Source organism: Echinops telfairi, unplaced genomic scaffold (genome assembly GCF_000313985.2).
Source record: "Echinops telfairi isolate 266 unplaced genomic scaffold, ASM31398v2 ScPeMD7_18;HRSCAF=68, whole genome shotgun sequence".
Classification (NCBI taxonomy): domain Eukaryota; kingdom Metazoa; phylum Chordata; class Mammalia; order Afrosoricida; family Tenrecidae; genus Echinops; species Echinops telfairi.
Window position 1 is genome coordinate 78,624,698 of NW_022103915.1, and position 7,775 is coordinate 78,632,472.

At 38.9% G+C, this 7,775-nt stretch overlaps 1 pseudogene; it reads left to right on the forward strand.

Annotated features, from left to right (window-relative positions):
• Window positions 1–495: 495 nt before the first annotated feature.
• LOC115868764 lies at window positions 496–730 on the forward strand (annotated as a pseudogene).
• Window positions 731–7,775: the final 7,045 nt, after the last annotated feature.

Below are 7,775 nucleotides of genomic sequence, written 5' to 3' on the forward strand. Positions count from 1 at the left end.
ATTCAAAATACTAAAGATGTAAATCATCTTCAAATTTATATATAAACTCATAGCAATGTCACCAATATACTTCCATGGAAGTGGACAAGATGATTCAAACACTAATGTGTGAGAACAAGGTGGAAAGAAACCATCATAATGACAGAAGAAGTAGAACTCTATCAAAAATAGCAAGATACTTTAAAGTACTGATAATTAAGAAAACGAAATATTGCTTTTGGTTTAGAATGATTGGAAATAACGAGCACACAACTAACACCTCATTCGTATTGAGAGTTGAGAGACAATACGGTGGATGTAGCCCTACACATCAGTGAAAAGGGATGAAATATTTAATCAGTTATTTTTATGAAATAGAATTCTTTTGGGAAAAACAATAACAAAATTCTCTGCTGAATAAAGACCCCGATAAAAATAAAACAGAGGAGGCCATCTGTGCCGTCCACCGTCAGTCCACACCGCTTCCAGCTGCCTGCATCCTCGACCAGCACCGCCATGCCCAAGTGCCCCAAGTGCAACATGGAGGTGTACTTCGCTGAGCGGGTGACGTCCCTGGGGGAGGACTGGCACCGGCCCTGCCTCAAATGTGAGAAATGTGGGAAGACGCTGACCTCCGGGGAGTCACGCTGAACATGAGGACAAGCCTTACTGCAACCACCCCTGTTATGCAGCCATGTTCGGCCCCAAAGGTTTTGGGCGTGGAGGAGCTGAGAGCCACACTTTCAAGTAAACCCAGTCCAGTGGCCCCTTTCCAAGCTGGACATCCCTTGGGCCTGGAGGGGGTTAGGGATGCAGAGCCCTTACTTCTCCATCCTCTCTGCAGACCCCACCCTCTGTTGGCCGGCCACTCTGCTTTGCTGTTGCTCCTCCAGGCAGACACTGGGTCTTGTTTCCCAGCACCTGAAACTCCTCTGTAGCCCTGGACACCTTCAATAAACTTTAAATACTCAGAAAATAAAATAAAACAGAGGAAATAAAGACTTTTCTTTCCTGGGGAGTAATAAAGAATTTCTTTAAAGCACAGAAATGTAGAACATATGTCCTTGTTAGCTGCTGTCGAATCGGGCCGAGTCAAGGAGACTCCACGCACCATGAAAAAGAGGCTGCCCGTTCCTTGCACCCCGCCTGCAGCGGCTTGGGAACCAGTCCAGTGTGATACCTCCGCTGGTCATCGGCCAATTGTCCAGAAACAGTGCTAGGCTTTTCTCCCGAGTTCCTCTGACTCAATGCCTACAATAAATCGTTGAAACACTCACAACGTGCATGAGCCTGTAGGATATTAACATGAGTGAAATTGGACACCAAAGGACAAATACTATAGGAGATCACTATTGTAAAAGATCAAGAAAAGATTTTTGTTTTTTAATTAAAAACATGTCTTTGATAGTTACAAGGAATCTTGGGGGAAGAGAGAGCGTGCCAAAGTGAGAAATGGTGTGTGTGCCAAAGCCACATCAGACCTCCTCTAGCTTCGGTAAGGAAAAGGAGAATCCAACCCCACACTAGCCTGAGCTGCTTTCCTCAAGGCAGACCTCAGGGCTGCCTCCACTCTCCAAGGTCCTGAACCTAGGCTGCTACAAAGGCTCCGCTTACAGCACTCCTAGGCTGGTTTTGAGAATCTCACCATTAGGGGCTTTATGAGGGAGGCTAACAGGTTAGAAAACCCTATGGAGACTGTTCTTTGGTTCACAACAGCTTGTCTCATTCATACTGGCAGGCTCATCTCTTTCTGGTCCTTGACCTCGAAGCCCACCCATCTCTTATCTCTGCCTTGCTTCAGCAAGTGTTAAACATCTCCTTCAAAGCTGTTAAGTGCCCAAAGGCATCCCACTCTGCAGAGCTGTCTTCTGTCCAGGGGCCCTCAGCTTCTTCTGCGGGCAAGGACGTCTGCTGCTCTGTGTGCCACTCTGTGCTGCTGCCTCCGCTCTGCTCAGGGAGCTCAGACAAGCTCTGCTCTTCAACTTTTCTTTCTTGATAGCCATGGGATCCTCTGTCCCCTATTCGGAAATGCTTCCTTTGCTACTCGGTAAATTGGCAAATTGATGAATCCCGCCAGTTAGAGCCCTCAATACCATATTTACATGCTCCCACTCGGTCATTTTGTGGGAATTACAAAGACTATATATAGAAGAGTCATACCAAGCCATTTTACTTCCCCATAGAGGGTAAATTAGTAACTAGAGGGCACAGATATTAACCTGAGTAAAGGGGAAGGCAAAAAAATTGGTATTAAATGTTCTATTAATCCCTTTGAGTGTCAGCTGAAATTACTACTCTTATTTTACTTTACTCAGGCCTAGTTTAGGTTCCCCCTTAATTAAAGCTGACATGTGCTATAAAGCACCCCGCTCCTTTCTGAACTTAAAATGAGTGTAATTGTAGGAAACAGATGCTATAATTGAGTTTATAAGTCAAGATCACAATAATGGAAAGAAGAAGACATTGAGAAGAAATAGTTGTAAATAAAAAAACTACATGAATATATTTGTAATACATACAGCTGACAAAAGATTACTATCAAGAGTATGTAAATACTTTCTATGAATCAATAAGAAAAAGTCAAATGCCTGAATGAAAAAAAATGGGTGACAGGTATGAGAAAGTGAAGAAGACATCTTATGGACTTACAAATGCATGCAGCCTCATTAATAGTCAAGAAAACGCTGATTAGAAACACAATTGCATCACGGTTTAGAAGCATAATGTGTCGGCAGAGATATACCACAAAGGACACTGGTACACACTACTATTGTGATTATAAACTGGTAAAATCATTTTGGAGAACCGTTGGCTATTACCTAATAAACTTTACAATGCACATATATTTAATTCAGCAATTCTGAGATATGTATCCTAGAGATTATAGTACTCATGTGCATAAAGAGATATGTACACAAATGTTCATAGCTCATTGTTGGAAGTAGGGAATATATTGAGTTAATGCAGACAACTATCATCAGTCGCATGAATGAGTCAATTGTGCAAAAATCATATGGTGGAATACATTAAGGCAATGAAAATAAATGAACTAGATTAAAACCATTTGTGTCATTATAGGTAAAACTTCCAAACATAATAATGAGTGAAAAAGCTTTTTGGAAAATAATAAACATAGTTTCATTCCTTGAAGATACTTTAAAATATGTCTTATTTAACTGGACGATCATGTTGGAGGGGGCGTCATAAAGTTCATGGAAAAATTCCATCCTTTCCATTCTATTGTTCTATGAAACCTTTGAAGCCCTCTCCTATGTCTGCAGCTGAATTCTTCAGAGGGGCAAAGCTGGTGAAGCATGTATATCCACAGAGATTTACTTCCAAAAACGACTCACCTAACTTGGAGGCTGGCAAGTTTCAAGTCCATGGGCTCAGCATCAGCCTGGAGGCTCCTGACTCACATGGTTGTAGGAGTTAATGAACCTCAAATTGGTAGGGTGGATAGCAGGGTGCTAGCTCTCTTTTCAGTAATGGCAAGTTCAGGATACTAAGTTGGATGCAATCTCAAGAGAGGGAAGGGTTTCCAGAATATCCACATAGGTGGGATGCAGGCCATTCTCTCAAAGTCACTTCCTCTCCGACTTCACCTCAGATTACAAAAGGGAAGATGATTACATAATATTCTCCAAACCATTGAGAACCATAGCCTAAACAATTTGATACATAACCTTAACCATTAAAGTCTGCCCTTTGTCAAATTGGTACTTGTACATAGTTCCTTAAACTATACAGAATCTCTAAATAGAAAGAATTGTGAAGTCATACATGTGCTTAACAGGTTTCAACTAATGCATACAATTAAAAATGTACCCGTCCTAATTGTATCTTATAATTTGTAATATATAATAAGGGAGGGAGGGACACAAACATTATCTATCTATCTATCTATCTATCTATCTATCTATCTATCTATCTATCTATCTATCTATCTATCTATCTATCTATCTATCTATCATCTTTCTTTGTTTCTTTCTTTCTTTCTCATCTCATGTACTTTGGAGATGTTGTTGGGAGGGACCAGTCATCTGTGGAGAAGAACATCATGTTTGACACAGCATCAACAAAGTGCATTAACCCAGAAACATTGCACCTGCCAGATACTATGGCCCATGGCACGGGTGCCTTGAACAGTTGCTTGAATTCATTGCAGGGGCTCTTCTTGTTCTGGGTCCCCTCAGTCTCATGAGGCACTTGATAAATAGACAAAAACTTCTTGAGCACACCCAAGTGAGAGATATGTTGCCTCTCTAAGCCAAAGAGGTATTGTGATTCCTCTGGCAATGTGCTGCTGCCATTGTTGTTGGATGATCATGTACTGCTACAACCATGGTTGGATGATCTTCAGAAAGTATTACTTTCATGTGATATCAGTGATACTGCTCTATCACTTGACCTTACCTTTGGGTCACATTTCTTTGGAATGGGTACAAATATGACTCTCTTCTAGTCAGTTGGACAGGTAGCTGTCTGGCTTGGACAAATGAGTGCTTCAGTTTTTTGAAACACTTCAATGAACATTCCATCAATTCCTGGATCCTAGCTTATGGCTAATGCAGTTCTAACATCTCTCTTCAGGACCATTGATTCTTGTTCAATGCTACTTCCTGAAATGGTGGAATATTGACTCGTTCTTTTAGGTACAGGGATGCTGTGGTCTTTCTACCTTCTTTTTATGCTTCCTGCATTCATTAATTGTATGCTCACAGAATCCTTCAGTATTATAACTTGAGGCTTGAGTTTTTTCTCGAGTTCTTTCAGCTTAAGATATTCTGAACATGTTCTTCCTTTTTCATTTTCTAACTCTAGGTCTGTGAACAGTTCACTATTATCTATATCTATACCTATATCTATATCAACTATTTCTTGTCTTCTTGAGCTGCCCTTTAAAATGTTCTGTTTAGCTCTTTGACTTCATCATTTTTCCCATTTGCCTGACCTACTCTATGATAAGAGCAAGTTCCAATCTCTTCTGATAACCATTATTTGTTCTTTTCTTTCTTTCCTGCCTTTTTAATGACCTTTTCCATTTTTGGAATGAATCATGATCCTAATGTCATTTCACAACTCATCAGCTCTTCTGTAATTAGTGTTCAGTGCCTTAAATCTATTATTGAGATGTTTTCAAAATTCAGATAGGATATCTTCAAGGTCATATCTTGACGCTCATGGACTTGTCTGAATTTTCTCAGCTTCAGTGTGAACTTACACATTGGTGGTCTGTTCTACAATCCACCTCCGGTCTTGTTTTAGTTGCTGATCTTGAGCTTCTGCAATATCTCTTCCCAAAGATGTTAATGTGATTTCTGTGTGTCCCATCTGGAGAAGCCCACAGGTATAGTCACCATTTCTGTTGTTGAAAAGAGGTACTTGTGATTAAGTTTTTGATTGATAACATTCTATCATGCAATCTTCAGCTTCATTTCTGTCATCAAGCTCATCTTTTCAAACTCCCACTCCTTCCGCTCTGTCTCCCACTTCTACATTCCAAATGGACAATAATGACCAATGCATCTTGATGACATGCTTGATCAATTTCAGACGGAAGACTTTGGTGGAATTCTTCCATTTCTTCATCACTAGCTTCAGTGGTTGGTGCCTAAATTTGAATATTGGTTGTGCAGATTGGATTTCCTTGACAGCAGAGAGATATAAACCTATCACAGACAGTATGATACTTCAAGATAGATCTCAAAACTTTTTTTGATGATGGATGCACCCATTCCTCTGGATTGTGTCATTCCCAGCATAGTAAACCATGGGTTTTCTGATTCAGAATGGTCAATGCCAGTCCATTTTGGGTTCCTAATGCCTATGTTATTGATCTTTATGCAATCCATTTCAGTTGTGAGAGATTCCAATTTTCCTACAGTCATAGTTTATAAATTCCAATTTCCAATTATTAGTATGGTCGACACTACTTTAAGACAGCAGCTCTATGTCAGTCATATTTTGAGTGCCTTCTGAACTGAGGGGTTCATCTTCTGGTAATATTTCTGACAATTTTCTGTTTCTCTTTATTAGGTATTCAGTATCTGACAATGTTTCAATGTTGTCCATAAAGTTTTCAGCCACTAATTCTTCTTCATTGTCTGTTCTTCATCTGGAAGCTTGACTGAAACTGTTTCGCTTTGGGTGATCCTGTTGGTTTGGAAATACCAGTGACAGAGCTTCCAGCATCAAAACAACACACAAGCCACCGCAGTAGGACAAACTGACAGACACATGGTGGATCTATGTATGGACTATGTGGCATTAAGAACAATTGTAATTCTAGGAAAAGGCACATGTACTCCAAGTTTATGTATACAGATTGCCTCTGTAATGAGAATTTAAAGTGGACTGAAAGTGGACTGAAAGCAAAGCAGAAGGTATAGTTCATGTGTATGTGTTTATCTATACAGACAGAGAGTGAGACTGAATTGATGAAAACAATTTATACAGTCAGAGCTTTTAGTTATAAAAGCCTCAAAATTGCCCATAGATTGTATTTTCAACTCTCTCTCAACCTCTCCCTTTTTTATGGATTTCTCTTTCCTCTCTCTCCATGCTTGGCTCAAGCAACATTCTTCAGATATCTATGCAATGTTTTTACATGCCAGAAATTATAGCTATAGCCTTCCATGCGCAAGGAAAATCTGAAAATCCTCCTTTCATTAACTCTTTAAATTAAATACTGTATAAACATAAAAATAAAATAGCATAGGTCTTGGCACACATTAGACTACTCTGTAATTTACAAATTCATAGTTTTTCCTTTATTGCCAGATCCATTATTTTTTCTCAGTGCCTTCTCTAATGTAGATATAAAAAATCCATTTATTGAACAAAAAGCTGTACTGCAAAAACATGAGTATCTTTTTTTTTAAAAAAAGGAAAGAGCTGATTGTAATTCAGCTAGGAGCCTTTCTGAAGATTAGCTATATTCCTGAAGCTACAATTTTCACAGCAAATGCTTTCTTATTCCTAAGAATAATTTATCCAACTTCTGTTATAAATATGGTATTTCTTTTCTTATATGTGTACTAAGGGATTAACAAAAGCTTTTATTATCAGTTATTTTATCTAGGCTCAAAGCCTTTAAAGCAATGCTTGATGTTAATTATTTTATATGAGACTTCTCATATATTAAATTAGGTATTCTGTGTAAACATTTTTCATTTTAGTGAAGGTTTGAAAGCTGAACTGATTACAACCCTTTATCAGTATTCCTACGACTTATTACGATCTATTTGCCAAGTGATAATTTCACCTAATCATTTCTGTAAAAGGGCCTCTTTTCAAGTTGTATACACCCAGTCCTCACTGATTGACATGGTTAGGGTTGAAAGACTAGATTGTCATGCAAAAAAAAAAAAAGGAACATTATGTGAAAATGGAGGATGGTGGCATGAGATCACAAAATCTAGGATGACTACATCATTTAGCAATCATGAAACTACATCATTACACAACTGCCAAAATTCTCATTATGTACTTCCACACCACTGAGAATCATGGTCCAGAGAATTGGCACCTCGCCTTAGTTGGCATAGTCAGTCAGCATTAATCTTCACTCCCAATTGAAGGTTTGTTACTGCCAGACATAGGTTTTTTAATGTACAGAGTAGATGGTTATTAGAAGTTTTAATGGTTGTAAGTGCAAAATGTCAGATAATGAGATAGCCAATAAGTGAAGAGTAAGTGTACTGATTATAATCTTTCAGTTTATTATTGATCAGCCCAGGTGAAGGTAAAGATAAAGCTCACCAAATTGGAGATCTCATCTTTATTTTCACTAT